Here is a 16,162-nt window from a genome sequence, read left to right on the forward strand (position 1 = left end):
TTTTTTGAAAACCAATTCAATAATAGAAGTAAAAACTACTTTTAAATAAAGAGCATTAAATATTATTAAACACCATTCTTCTGCACATAGGTTAATCTAATTTATGCCTATTTTTGTAAAAGCACAAAAGAACTTTAGAAAAATCTCCACGCTAATCATTGTAAAAGCTAAATGACTTGTCCCCATGTCCGTGTACCTACACTTCTCTGTCTTTACGTGTCTATATCTTTGTATGAATTTTTACGTCTCAAACGCAGCACAATGTAGCAGAAGGATGCACTGGGGTTCAGAGGTAAAATACCATAGTGTCAATCCCGAATCCATTATTTCTAGTTGCGTTGCTTTGGATAAAATAATGTCTACAATAAGAATGATAATTCCAGACTATCTACCTCCAAGATTGCTCGAGGCATCTACTTATGCCCCTGTCCCACCGTCACTTCCCCCTCCCCTTGCTCCTTTTCTTCCTCCTCCTTCTCTTCCTCATTTTCCACTAACCTTTTCCACCTCTGTCTCTCCTCTCTTCCTGTCCATAAGATCAAATTAAGGTATATTTCTAGATTTTTCTGATTATTGAGTAAATCAGTTAAATTGCTTTTTACTGTGATCATCTTCCCCGTTTCTGGTTTGAGTCTTCTGAATGTCCCAGAATAAATTCACTTCCTAATTCTTGGGTCTGTTTCATTCCAGAAAACACACCTTTCCCACCAGCTCGGCAAACTGCCTCCAACTTAACAAGGTAGCTTAGGAAAAGGAATGTAGAAAAGATTACGAGTCAGAAGCTTGGCCCTGTCTCTTACTAGCTGGGCAAGATCTATCACCTCTTGCAGGCTCTGTTTTCTCATTTATAAGATGGAGGTAACACTATTTGATAAGAATAATGGGGGAATTAAGTCAATTAAGAGGCCATGTAAAACATATGGCAGAATGCCTTTTTAAATGGTAAGCATACACAAAAAGGACAGCTTTTATGATGTTGAAACTAAACAACAACAACAACAGTTTTATATATTCATGGCACCAGGCTAACATTAAAAAAGGCAATTTTGAGAGAGAATCTCAACATATACTTGATGTCGCCCCAGCCAATAGCTTAGAGACAAATATCTCTAAAACTTGCCAGCACTTACTGAGCACCAGACACTTTTCCTACTACTATTCCATGTGTCAACTCATTTAAGCCTCACAACAATAGTTCTAGGTGGGTACCATTCTTACTCCAATTAAAGATAAGAGAATAGAGATTTTTTTCCTAATACTACTTCTTTACAGGATACTGGGGATTGAACCCAGGACCTCGTGCCTGCTAAGCATGTGCTCTGCTGCAGAGCGACCACCACCCCTGTGAGGGAACAGGGATTTAGAATGGGTCAGTTACTTCCCCAGGTCATCACAGCTCATGAATGGTTGATCCAGAACACAAACCCATGTAGTCCAGGTCCAGGGCTGGGATGTAAGTCACCGTTCAAAATCACATTCCTCCAGGAAAGACAGCATCTTCTAGACCAACTGGTATGCTGCCAGTAATTTGTTACCAGTGATAACATAGTGAAGTCTGATTGCTTTCTTTTTAACTGAAATGAGTGTAGATGCACTTACAATGGCATAGCACTTGTCCACCAACAGTTTGATTTCCTCTCCAGTACAGAAAAGAAAGCAGTGCAGACCAAACGAAAGCTCTGGGGCTTGCTCAGAGCCCCAGGCTCATCGGTGGTCGACGCACATCACCTGTCAGCTCAGCACCTTTGTCACAGCCACCACCACCATCACCACCATCACCATCTCCTTACTATTTACTGATCCCTCTATGCCAGGCAGGTGGTAATTCTTCACACACGTTTTTTCTGTTATGTGTTACAGCAGAAGAAAATGTTGAGGACCACTGAGCTACACTGTTCCGGATTCATTCTTAAAGCCTTTTCTCCTAATGCCACACTACACGACTCCACCACCAACCTTGAGAAGAGGAATGACAATAATATTTACTGATATCTATCCTGCAGCAAGCAGAAGACTAGGCAATTTATAGTACTCCTACGTAATTCTCACAACAAACCTAAAATTAAAATATAAGCATTGTATTTATTGCTTCGCTATCATCACTGATTAATTATTTTCATCTTAATTTTACAGCGAGGAAAACCACAGCCCAGAATGGCTTGGTATCTTTCCCAAGGTTCAAGATTAGAACTGGACCCATATGACTCCTTTGAGCAATCCCTTACCATTTCCTAAGCTGGATTTTTTATTCCACTATGTTATAAACGCTCTCTTTTGTAGTCTATTCACTAGAAGACAGGAACCCTCAAGAGAGTGCTACCTTGAGAGTCAGAAACCCCAAGTTCTAGCCCTGGTTGGTACAACACAAGTTGTGTGACTTGAGACACGTCATTCATCCATTTAAATGAATAGTTCCCAGCTCTAATTTCTACACACTATGGTCTCCCCAAAATAGCAGGCACCCACTGTCACTCAGACGATACTGATTCTAATCGCAGGCTTCCTCTCTGCCCTTGGAAGAGGGGGTTAAGGAGAGGGGCCCCGCTGCACAAGTGCCTGTGGCCCAGACCATCGGCAAGGGTAGTCAGGGAGAAGGCTGGCTGGGAAGTGTGAGAAAGCCATCCACCTTGCAGCTGTCCCGGCCTGAGCAGCACCATGGATAAACAAGAGCCCCTCTCTAGAGATCTCTGCTGGCACCTTGTCTTCATTCCTTTCTGGAAAAAAAAAATTCACATCCTTGTGAAGAATGTATTGCCTTCTACATGCCACGGCCAAAAACCCAACTGTAGGCAAAATCCATCTGACAATATCCCTTAACTGCTTTGATTCAGTTCTTAAAGGAGATTAGCTGTTGGAAGGTCACAGAGAAGCCAAGTGCCTGCACGTTGCAGCTTGGGTTCCAAAGCTTTCACTACTAAGGGGATTCTGCACTCGACGTCCCTTCCCTCCAAGCCGTTTAATCAATGAATCAACAAATAGTTCCTGAACGAGGCATCCCTGGAGTCCGCAGGTCACTTCAGATGTGCCTCTCCAGTTCAATAGCAGGAGAAAGAAAAACAGATTTTTCTGACTCTTCTTAAAGTTTCCATTTATAAAATCAGGACGAACATAAAAAGACCGTGGGTCTCCTACCCCTCTCTTTCTCTGCCCGGAACCCTTCGGAGTCACAAAGAAAAAGAGAGTGCTCTACAGTTGAGAGAGGATATAAGAGGTAAAGGGAAACAAGGGAGGAAGGATGGACACAGGAGGGAAGGGAGAAAGGAGGGAGGGAGGGAGGGAGGGAGGGGAGAATCAGAGGCTTAGATTTCAGGAAGGTCAAAGGACACAGCCAAGATGTAGTTTACCCTCTCTCTTTGACAGCATAAAACCCCCATGTTTATTAGCCTGGTAATTATGACTGCCTTTTAGTAACATGATTATTTCTGAGAACAACTAGGAACCACTAGTTTTAAGCTTTGGGGATTGATGTAATGATGAATATCTTATACCTCTAGGTGTTTTTCCACTCGCAACTTTAGCAACCGGATCATAAATAAAATGTGCATGTTACCACAATACCCACAGTCATCAGAAATCATAAATACAAAAAAAAAAAACCTTAATTAGCTTTCCTAAATAATCTGCATGAAAATGAAAAAAAAATGTATAGTAAAAAGACACTAGGTTTGGCTTTTAGCAAATGTTATGTAAAACACTACACTGGGCTACAAACTAAATCACCATCTTCCAAGTGATGCCAAGTGACTGCCATGTACAACTGTCACTAGAACCAGTGACCAACCTAGAATGTGAACGTCGTCTTCCTCTGACCTGACACTCAGAACAGGATTCTACTTAATAAAATGGTCCCTCAATCAAAAATAATAATGATGAGTTCATTAGTGTCCTCTTTTTTTTTTTCTTTTTTTAGATTCCACACACTAATGAACTCATCTACAAAACAGAAACAGACTCACAGACATAGTAAACAATCTTATGGTTACACAGGGAAAGGAGGTTGGAAGCAATAAATTTAGAAATTTGAGATTTGCAAATGTTAGCCATTATATATAAAAACAGGTGGAAGAAAACAGATTTTTTTCTGTAAAGACAGGGAACTATACTCAATATCTTATAATACCCTTTAATGAAAAAATCATATGAAAATGAATATATGTATGTATATGCATGACTGGGACACTGTACACCAGAGATTGACACATTGTAACTGTACTTCAGTAAATAAAATTTTTAAAAATAATAATAATGAAACTAGGAGCAGTTTATGAAGCACTTACTATATGCCAGACAGGGTGTGAAGTACTTTCTGTGCATCCGCTCAGTTAACCCCTTCACCCACCCGCTGGTGCGTTACCCTCCTCCACATACAGATGACAAGGGGGCGGCTCAGAGAGGTGATGTCACTTTGCTCAAAGTCTTAAGCAAAAGGATGTCCAGAATGAAGAAGACTCCAACACCTATCTGACTCCACGGACTGGGCTTCTAACCACCCTGCAGCTGGGATTTTATAGTTTCTGTTCTTCTATGTGGAGAATCAAGACCAGGAGAAGTAAAAATAATAGATTTTATTATAATTTACCCCAAACCTCACTCGGACTTGGTGTTCCCATGTCAGCTTCAAATTGTTCCTTCCCCGCCTCCCCAACATGAATGACTAGAGGCTCTTCTTTCGTTTCTTTCTGATAAGCAAAGCTAGTATTAGAATAGTTAACACACCACGAGGCCACAGCCCACCCTGACGTTCTGAAGAATTCTTCAGCCTAAGCATGCAGTGAGGCACTCCAACATCATAAACAGATTAATTAAAAAAAAATAGAAAGCTTAATTATGCTGTGCACCAGAAATTGACACAACATTGTAAACTGACTACATTTTAATTAAAAATATATATATACAAAAAAACTTAAAATTTTTTTTTTAAATAAAAAAATCCAAAAAATAAAATGAAAAGCTTAAATGTGACTACAATGTTAACACTTAAGGTTCCAAACAAAAAGTCCAGTAGCTCAAACTCCTCATGTATAGAGAGAAGGCAGATGCTCTGATATCTTACAGGGCTTCTAAATTACAACCCCCATGGTTTTTTTCATGTGCTGATGGGACCTATCATAGTAAGGTATTAACAGGAAAACAAACACCTAAAATGATATTATTCAGTACGGCATCGATATACGTAAAATTATGCATCTATTCAGAAGTATCTGTATGTTACAAGGAGGTAAAACATAAACACAACATTGTCTTTTGTTCCAAGGTGATACAAAGATTTCTGCCATCTGCAAGTAAAAGGAGGTGTGGCTCAAGAGACCAGTTTAGGTCTGTTTCACCTTGAGACACAACAGATTTAGAGACAGACCTCTGCTCAAGGTGCCCGTGGTTGTCTGCGACAGTGATTCTGAGCCCCTTCACTCCTGCACACTGGGCACCAACTAGGTCCACCCCTAAATCTGGCTTCTAAGCACCCCCTTCCCCCCAAGTCTGAGGACCAGAGTCCATTCTTTCATTTCCTTTTACTAAGCAGAGCAGGGATCAGTATATCAAACAAACCAGAGGTAAGCACTTAACACAAGTACAACGCATTCATATTTCTTGGTGGAAGGCAAATTTATGAATGCTACAATCATTTTTGGGACTGGGAACCATTTCCACCAGAGAAATGCAAAGAGTATTGTAAAAGCTCGTCCTTGGAGAACTCTGCAAAGGTCTCCCTGGACACAAACCTTGAGGCTGGACACCGCGCTCCCAGCATCTGCATGTGCTCATTACCATACTGCAGGAGTTGCTCCTAAAGCACGGAACAGTTTTCAAAGCAACCAAGGTTATGAAACAAGCCAGAGACGTAGGAAGGGAGAGAAGAGACAGTTGTATCATGGAAAAGCTAGGGAACAAAATAACCCATTCCTCTTAGGTCAAAGCTCGAGGACGTCCAGCGCACAATTAGCGTGACCTTCCATGAAGGGAAACCCAGGAAGACACAGATGTCCTTTTGTGTTTCGGAAATAAAGGTGCTTACCGTGAAAATCCACAAGTCACCACACTTTGCCCAGAATTACACTGGCCACCCTTCTCCACGGAAGCAGAGAGTGGGACCTGCCAAGTTTGTGGAGATAATCTACTTGGGTTGGTTGGGAAGAGGTGGGGGGGTGGCAAAGTGGGGGAGAAAAGACAGACTTTCCCTTTAAAACTGAACAGACGCTGATACCACATCACATGACCTTTTACCGTAATTTCTATTAAAATCATTTCATGTCTGGTTGCCTCTGCTCTCCTGGCTCATTTGTATTGTTTACAACAAGTCATTGCACTGGCAGTGAGTGGTGGCTGAATCCATGGTTACCCGTTTTTACATTCACTAGTTAAATGGAATGCAGCTCTGCTGTGGGTTTCGGGAGCCAGCTCTTAAGAAACCACAATCCAGCTATCAATCAGACTAATCTGAGAGAAATTAATCTTATAAACCTAAGTATTGGTGCATATTAAAAATTGATAGGAAAGGGGGCCCGGGCTTTTATTGGTTGGAGTTCACGAAAGTGGACAAGCTGAGATTTGACTTAGAGCCTCAGAGTAATCAGTCTGTGGTCTCCATCTGACAGCCATTCACGTTGTGCAGCTAAAAAGCTTTCAAGGGTAGTAAGACCACCCTTTAAAACAAATCCACCACCCCTCCCCAGTTCTGAGTATTCATTTTACCTGCTTGTTCTTAGGCTCTACAGAGTGCCTGAACACAGGTTTAACCAGACTGCAACCCGGCAGAGTGACTTAAACAGATACATTCAAGACAGTAAAACATCAAACAGACAGCACTAGGTAGGATTCAATTAAGACAAAACCTCAGTGGAATGCTCTTTACGAGTAAATTAAAACTGCAAACTAATATGTTTTATTGAGAGCAAGGACGGTACAAATTCAATCTATTGTCTAAGAATTTATGTGGTTAATTCTCTAAAAACATTCCCCAAAGCAAACTTGCTTCTCAGGATGGACATGCCCAACAATTATAATTCCTAATAAAAATTTAGAAGTTTTATAGTTTAATGACCACAATAACTGTCCCACAAGTCACATCTAAATGCTAAATGAGAACAGCAAATAGTTAAAGCTAACATATTACAACCCCATCTACTGCAAAGTCACTGTATCAGAAGCTAGAATTGATTTGTTTCCTCAGAACGAATTGAAAATGAATGTAACATAACGTCGGAAAAATCCCTCCTGCGCTGCTAATCGGATATTGTAAAATGGTTGATTGCAGCTCTGTCCTGGACTATTGCTGCCTAAATCATACATACTTACACGTTCTGGGTTCTTCCAAGAGTTTGGTGCAGTTTCAAGGACAAATGTCTTAAGGAAGCCTCTCTACTGTGCAGCAGGGAGCCTAGCTCGGATCTGATGACAAGAGCACGGTGCTAAATCTGACAACAGAGAAGGAAACTTCCTGCGTGAAGAGGAGATCTTGGAAAGTCTCGGGGTGAAAAAGGCTGCTTTCAATGTGCTGGTTGATTTGCTCTCTGGTTGTGTATACACAGTAGCAGCTGATCTGTGTTTGCAGCCCTGCAGAAAGGAACCTTTACTGAAAACCAATGGCATCACATTTCAGCGGAGCTGGTGCCAAGTGCTGGAGAGCAGAGCAACCTTTGACAACTTCACACAATTCAACCCAGCAGACTTCCCACAGGTCAGGGAGGAGCATGGAAAGCGTCTCCCCGACCCCCACCCCACCCCCAGGGTTTCATCTCCAGGCTGTTAGCTCAGTTCCTGGGAAACCAAACACAATTACCAACCGGACTCTGACAACAGTGGAAGGTATTCCCTGGACTTACCTTAAATATAGTCTCTAATCTCTGCTGTCCTGACCTACCATGTCCTGTATTGTCACAGAATTAAAAAAAAAAAAAAAAAAAAGAATCCCAGTGTTTAAAATGTATTTCCCTCTGATTCTGACACAAACCTTCAGATCCGCAGTGTGTTACTAACCCTGTGTTAGGTATTTAAGGCTCCGCTGATGTGCCGCACAAAGAAACTGAGGACAAAATGATCTAGGACTGGGTACTGTGGCGCCTACTTCTGTTTTCTGCTTGCCCGATTCAGAGGCTGGTGTTTTAACATTACTGTTCGGCTGGGGGTCATTTTATTATTGTTGATTATCAACTGGGTACAACTGTACAACTTCATTCCAGGAGAACCTACTAACAGACGAAGGCTGTCAGGATAAGGAGGTGCAGAAAAGCCGTGCAGAGCACGCACCACCTCCTCCACCACCCTGTTATGGAGGAGAATGGAAATTCTAGACCTTGCCAGCTCTGAGAGGGAAAGTTAAGAGATGCAAGAGACAGAAGCGGAGGGTGGGGTGCTAGCTGCTGCAGCGAACGTAATCGAGTCACTGGTATTAAGTCACCCGAGTACCTGTCTGTGTGCGCCTCACCACCTTCCTCTCCCTTCTGTCCCGAGGACCAGTCTAGGTTATGGTACACTGGATGGTATTTTCTCATCGTGGTGCATCTTACTTCAAAGGGCAGAAATCAGAACTGACAGTTTAACAAAAGGCCACATTAAATGTGTCCGGCAGCCCAGGGAAGTGCTCTCCTACTGAGCTGAAAGCCGGCCCAGGAGCTGCGTGGGCAACTGGTAAATTATCCAAGGCCTCTGCTTTTCACGTTACCCACACTATTGTTCAGATGTAATGATAATTCCTCATCCTGTAATGTGATGACAGCTTCCTGTTTTGATCCTACTGCTGTCTACTTACATGAGGCTAGAGTTGCTGAAAATCGCTGAGCTTCTGTTTCCTCATCTACAAAACGGAGATCATATACCTACCAATTCAGGATTACTGGTAAGTTTTAAAGACTAACACAGGTCAAGGGCTTACCACAGTGCCTGGCGTGTGTGTAGTTACCAACACTAACTGAGCCGCCTCTCAGAACCAGGCACGGGGCCAGCCTCGGGGGTCCAAAGTCAGCTGAGACACGCCTCTACCCTCAAGTGCAATCCTACCAGTGTCCTTCCTCCTTCCTGCCTGTCATTTGTCTAGTTTTCATCATAAAGCACAAAAACATTTAAAAATACTTGGTCTCATTTGATCCTCACAACAATCCTACAAGGCAGACAGAACTATGGCCAATTTGCAAATATGAAAACTGTGGCTTAAAGAGGTGGGGGTCAACATAGCTGGGAAACGGTCACTCGAACCTCAACCCAAGCTCTGATTCTGTTGCTAAAGGTACGAATTTGTCATGTAGAATTCATTTTCTGCACCAGTTTATATTGTACTGTTATCTTAATAGTTCTCTGTGTCTTATTATATTCCCCTAAAGACAGTGTAAGCCCCTTAAAGAGAGGAACTATATCTTAAAATTACTTTGTCCTCTCTGAGAGACCTAGCCTGATGCTAAACATATTCGTTGTTTAATAAATTTTCCTAAATTTAAAAGAGATCCCAGCTGGGTCATTTTTACTACCTATGATCAATCTTATAGGAAGCTACAGCTCCTCAACAAATAATGGTTTGGGGGTTATTTATGGCTTTCCAGTCTTCAGTTACTTTCAAATAATTATACACAGGTCAAAGTTTTTTAACACTGACTCATAATTAAACCCCCCAAAGGCGGTTTTCCTCATTTGTTTAGCATATTTCCTGTACTTTGAGGCCTAATGAGTTCTGGTAAGAGCCAGTAAATATTTACTTTTTAATTCACTACTCGATCCCAAGACATCTCTTGATTTCTGGGTTCATGTTGGTTTCTAGGTTTAACTGATCACAAAGGATAGAATTCCATTGATCATTATCTTGTGAATCAGAGCAGAGCACATGGCCAGCCTCAGGTAGATTCAGAGACTGCTTTTTTTACAGGTTGTCTGTACAAACAGCCCAAATTTCTTGAATTTTTTTTTTTTTTGATCCACTGCTTCATTTGATCTAGGCTTTAAAATGTAGTCCATTTCTGGTGGGAGAATTGGCTAGACATTTATCAGTGGATCACAGGTAAAAATGAAAATATTCTTGAAAGAGATCTGAATAGAATCTAGAACTTGGAGTTCAACCATTCTATTACATTAATTACTTCTGTTATATCCTGGAAATCTTTTTTTAAAAATGGAATTTATGTCATTCTTTATTAGTATTTACTGCCAAATGACGTCTTCAGCCTTAACAAAAATCCAGGAAATTTAGATTAATATCAATGTCATGGCAAAAGTGCAAATGACAGGCAATGTTTAAGACAAAGAAAACAATTGTTAGACACATCGTTTCAGTTTCCAAAGTCATTCGCTTGTGTATCTAGACAAGCTGGGGCCATCTGTAAGGGCAAGTAAATATGTTCCTTGTGCGCTGGCATCGCTTCCGTTAGAATTATCGGGCTTGCTCCATTCAGCTGGCCAGCTGCAGACTATTTCCTGCTTCCTCCCTAAATAAAGTAATATGTAAAGAACCCACCACAGCTCTTGGACCACAGTGGACGAGAAACACACCTGCCGAAGACCACTCTAGAGCTAAACAAATTGGCCCAGGCCCTGGTCAGAGCTGGTCAGCCTGGGGAACTGCGTGACCCAATGACTTTTTCTCACCAGCTAAAAGTAAATACAGTTTCCAAGCACTTTCGTACCCACAAGTCTCACTCAACTCTCACAACCATCTTGGAAGCAGACGCTTTTCTTTTTCACGTTTACCAATAAGACAAATTCAGAGAATTTCCCAATTTAACAAGATCACACAGGCAATAAGGGGCCCAGCACAAATTTCAAAGTGGATGCTGTAACTGTAATTCCAACGTTTTTCCACATAACTCACATATTGTGCTTTCTCTCCAGGAAGAATGTGTGTGCATTCATTTCTCTCTTTTTCCTTTTGGTTTCTTATCCTACAGATCAGCTAAATGTAGAGCGAGCTTGCTGTCTCTCTCTCTCTGTCTGTGTCTCTCTGTCTCTCTCTGTCTCACCTGCACATGCACACGCATATGGCCTCTCCTCTCCCTTCAACTGCCTTCTATCTTTTGTTCTCTCACATCTTGGCCAATTACTTCAGAGAATAAATTTTTTTCTCCCCATCATTTTTCACTCTCCTGCTTTTCAATAATTGGTTGTCAAAAAAAACAAAAAACAAAAAACAAAAAACAAATCTTATCACAGGTGATAAACTCAGAAGGACAGTTAATGTTATACTTTTCCCAGGGAAAGAAAAACCATATGCTTTGTAACCAGCCTTTAAACATCCTGAAAGTTTCTAAGAAGCGCTTTCAGATCCCCAGCAATACTTTCCATCTATCTTTTTAGCTTCCAGTTATCTGTGCAGTCTCTTAAACATCAACCCTCCAGAATCTAGATAAATGATAAAACTATCATTCAGTTTTATTGCCTTTATGTTATGTTTATACTTGTACCATAACAGAACTGTTTTTCACATCTTCCTCATCAGCGATACACAATAATTCACTTCAGTAAGTAACACAGGCTTTTATGGTCTAGCCTAAAAAAGCAACTTACTCTGAAGATTGTTTTCTGTGGGAAAAAAAAGTATAAATCTAATAATTAATCTACAAAGGAAATATTTCAGTGTAAACCCGAGTGTCTGAATTTCATAAGGCTGTCGTTTCAAACCCCTGAAGCTAATCTCATTTAGTACTCTACCCACTAATATTTCTAGTCAGGGCATACGAGCCATAGTTATGTAAATAATTAGTTTATAGAATAGAAATAAACAGGAGTATAATTCATTGATTTACTCATTATTAATCAGTCGCTTAATTCAGCATCACTGGAGACCATCATGTCACATGCCTTCATTTGAGAAATAAAGAAGCGAAGGGTCACGGTTCTCGGATGGAGAGGGCAACCAGATCGTACTATAAACTCTGCTCAGGACCACTGTGGCGGTTTCTTAGCTGAAGATCGATGTTCAGTAATATCTACGTGAGCTAAAAAGCACAAATTTCTAACTCTGAAGGTGATGGATCCAAAGGGTCACCAAGTATTATGTTCCATTTCTGTGACCTTTGGAAAATAAATGTTCGTACTAAATAGAAAACGAATTTCTAATAACTGAATTAAACTGTTCATCTAAATAGCCAACTTTGGATTTCTCTCCACACATAATAACTTGGAAAAATATATAGCCTGTGTTTACTAGAGCACTGTAGCCACAATCTCTAAGAAGAGCTATAACTCGCTAACAATTTTCCTGATTTATGTTTGAAAACATACAGGGCATGAAATGATTTCTGCAACCTTACATTTTCCTCAAGAACACGGGTAGGCAGAAGACAGACTCCAAAAAGCATGTCGGATTGCTTGTTACAGCTCTTTTTTAAATAGAAATGTGCGACAAGCAATTATACATCCTCCACCGAAGAAAAGCCATTAGATTTTTTTTCCCCATTAAGAGAGGGAAAAAGAAAAAAGAGAGGAAGGAAGAGGAGGGAAAACAAAAGGGAGGGAGAAACGGAGAGAAGAAGGAAACTCTGATAAAACAATCTAGTTTCATATTATGTTTACATCGTAAAACTGACTGCCTTCTTGAGTAAGAAAATGCAACAGATACTCTTCCAAAGAACAGCTTATGGATAATGTACGGTTATAAACTGTAACACACTGTACAAATGTTAGTTATCCTTGTTCCTAGTATTTAACGTATATGCAAATTTGCCTCCCAATCTATAATTGTGCTAAAAAACCAAGTATGTGTGGATATAAATCACATTGGTCATAAACTCAGCCTTATTAATCTAATCTATCTTAGCGTGAGATCGAATTTAAATGGGCCACTCTGGTATCACAGAAATCTGGGAACACTGTTTATCCTACCATGTAAGTGTCTATCAGAATAGGAGTACCAAAGTTTTGCCATGCTTCATATAAAGTTAGCATCCTGAATCTGAATCTTCAAAACAGTAAAAGATCATTGTGTCCGATACACACATGTGCCAAGTTAAAAACAAAAATTCACTTGTATAAGGAAAGGTGAGTAAGCACATTCATTTATTAGCATCCTTTACAGAGTCCTATCCAGGTGATTCATGTGAGCAGATGTGCCATCTGAAACACCCTTAAGCGTCCATAAGTAAAACAGCTTTGATTCTCCAGGGTCTTGCATTTAATCACAGGAATTCCAAACACATTTGACCCTCTTTGGTGGTAATTATGACCATTCCCTTGCTCAAATGAACAAAGCATCCTTCAAAATCGAAATACAGACAGAGGCCTGATTTAAAACTACCAACAAGTCTTCTTCACAACCACAGGTGTTACGGAGCACGATGGTACGACAACACTACTATACGTGCGCACATGGTGTACACGTCGGAGGAAGGACCAGAGGTGGGATATACACCCCGCACAATGGAGGAAGTTAGGTAAGGGGGCGGAGGTGGGGGGCTTCACAACTGGAAGTCCTTCAGGGTTGAGTAAGTCAATGGCATCTAATTTCCGAGAAAAAGAAAACTTCCCTAGCTAGGTGATAAAGACACACAGAGTCTCGGCATGACCACAGCGTGGACTTCAGGAATTTTCATTCAAAGATTTGCAAAGCTTTTTCCAGTTACCCGAATCCGAAGGTCCAAAACCATAAAGCAGTGTGTCTGCATTCTATTTCAACAGACCGAATTACTTCCTGCAAGCATCTCCCCCGCTGGCCCTGGCTCTCCACTTCTGGCTATCACTACCATTGATTTCAATACAACATACGATTATAAATTAGGCTCGAAACCATCAAAACAAGATGGTTTCAGAAAAAGATCCTTAAACTTTCCTACAGCACCCACTCCATCCGCTAGCCTGAGAGAGTGAGGAGCACGTAGAGCTCACATGCGATTCCCTTCGCTGATTCCTCAGGCCCCCTTACTCGACTGGAAGGAACGGCAATGCAAACTTAAAAACCGAACTGCAAAGCAGAATTATTTCACAGCTTAACAAAACTGCCAACAAAGTGACAAGAGAAAATTTCTTTGTTTGCACAAGGGGCATAGAGGTACATTATTTTGACTTTATAAAGATATTTTTCTTGAATACACACACACACACACAAAATCACAACATGACGAAACTTGGTAATCATTCATTCAAAACAACAGATTCTATTGTTCACGGAGAAATTTTCAGTTGGTTTTCTCATACCAGTGGTTCAATGGAAAGATTCACCAACTGCTCCCTGGAGAACACAGGAGCTCTGCATTTAAATGGAGATACAGTATTTCCACATGCACCGTACCTAGAAGGCAGATACTGTCAAGGTTTCTTAGTGAGAATAACTCAGATTGTATTAGGGCCATTTCGATGCTGTAGCTGTCTCTATTTCATAGGGCTCGGTCTGTTTCCACAACTTTTCTTTTTCCTTTGCACGTTCCTTGTAGTATTTGTCCTGAGAAGTTAAAATTAAACCTTTCTCCATTGCAAAGTCCCCACACTAGCAACAAGCAATTATGACTGTACATATCATTTCTGATGTGTACAGAAAAAGACCACAGAAGATAGGCTGGCCAGAAATGTTAAATAATTGAAAAGTATAATGACTTAATAGAGTAGTAAGCTTAGTTTACAATGCAGCCAATTTAAAGCCATAAAAATACTGTGTAAAAGTTTTATCTTGTGGTTGACCATTACATATCCTATCTATTATTCAAAAGTATTTCAATATTGTTTTTCTTCATTAATGTGGCTTTTGGCATTTCCCTCAAAATCTTTCTGTTCCCACAGTTTTCCAACCATTTTGAAACAAGTACAGAATTCCTACTTTTACATCATAAATTCCCCTCACTGGGATAATGAGATCATCAGTCTCTAACTGAAACCAGTTTCATAGGTTAACCTGTAAGAAATACTTTAACTTCCTTGGATGGGATTTGCTTTGCATTTAACACAAGCAAGCAAGCAAGACATTAAGAAATAAACAAATAAAACAGGACTAAAGCTACCTGCATTGACACATCTCTAAACAAAGGAGAACTTCCTAAGTAACCTCCTTTCTGGCGACACACTAATCTAGGGATTTGTCTGTATTAGAAAATGTCATGGGGCATCAGGCAAGTTTTGAGTGTTCAGCTAAGGTGCATAGCATGCCCGTGGAGGAGAAAAAAGAGACACTTAGGATCAATTTCAAACACAAGCCCAGTGCCTCTGGCAGGCCTTTGCTAAAATTCCAGCTGCCATCGAAATGCCCCCGTAAACAAGGTTACCGAGAACAGCCCCAGATATTCTTTTCAGCAGCACTTTCCCTCCCGGCCCTCCAGCTGCCTGCGCACAAGGTGAGTTATCCCTTATCTTGCTGCCCTGCCATTCTCATGCTGATTCAAATTCAGAACTCAAAATGAAAGATGAAGTAGCTTCCAGATCACTTCATATTGAAATCCTGTTGCAGTCATAAGTGGTGCTCAGTTGGAGACGGGAACATGCTACTCTCTTGGTAACCTTTTAATTTCTGGAAAAATTGCACAGAATAAATCGAGTGGCATACACTTGGAAACCTAAGGGACTGACCTGCTTTATTTTGTTAAAGCACCTCCCCTCAGAAGGTCCCTTGGCTCCTCCTGCAAATCCCATTAAAGATGACCAGCAGGTTTCAGTATGTACCATGCACAAAGATTTAAATGCTATTTTGATTTATTAAAGAAAATAAATTATCTTTTATCTACGTTCATCTGCCCAGTCAATGGACAATGTTATGTTTTATACAATGCCATTTTCAATATGCAATTCTAATTCTCCATAACATGAGTTGGAAGAGTTATGACAATTGTTTTAGTAAAAATAACAAAGCCATACGTAACAGACAAATACATATTGGAAAGATCATCTAGGCCTGTTTTATGATCTACTTCATTCTTTTCATATTTGAAGGTAAAGAAGCCCTTATCCACATCATTTCATCTCCATCAGTGTTTTCAAGTACCTTCCTCTCTGTCCGCTATTCCTCAGCTCAGATTTGAGAACTGTTCAAATTTCCCTCTCTTTCCCACAATGACAGAACTGTTTCTCAGGTTGGTTAACTCATTTTGATAACATCAAATCTACTGGACAGGAAAAAAAAAAACAAAAGAAGCCGCCTGACACCACACCCCCACTCCCCAGTCCCACTCCTCTGCCTTCCCCTTCCCCTGGAGGGCACGTCTTCCTCTCTCCTCTTGCCTGCTGCTTCTGCATCTGGGCATTTTCCAAACACAACCCCCTATTTGGT

At 40.7% G+C, this 16,162-nt stretch overlaps 1 protein-coding gene across 9 annotated transcripts in view; it reads right to left on the bottom strand.

Moving 5' to 3' along the window:
* ESRRG (estrogen related receptor gamma) overlaps positions 1-16,162 on the bottom strand; it is a 580,276-nt gene that overhangs the window by 515,329 nt on the left and 48,785 nt on the right. Inside the window, exon 1 of one of the 9 annotated variants that reach the window (XM_074351617.1) lies at positions 7,294-7,658. The exons of the other annotated variants lie outside the window; for them this stretch is intronic. The gene's annotated coding sequence lies outside the window, so the exon portion shown is untranslated. Of the gene's footprint in view, positions 1-7,293; positions 7,659-16,162 lie in introns of those variants that run through there. 9 annotated transcript variants of the gene reach the window in all.

Source organism: Camelus bactrianus, chromosome 23, assembly GCF_048773025.1.
Source record: "Camelus bactrianus isolate YW-2024 breed Bactrian camel chromosome 23, ASM4877302v1, whole genome shotgun sequence".
Lineage (NCBI taxonomy): Eukaryota > Metazoa > Chordata > Mammalia > Artiodactyla > Camelidae > Camelus > Camelus bactrianus.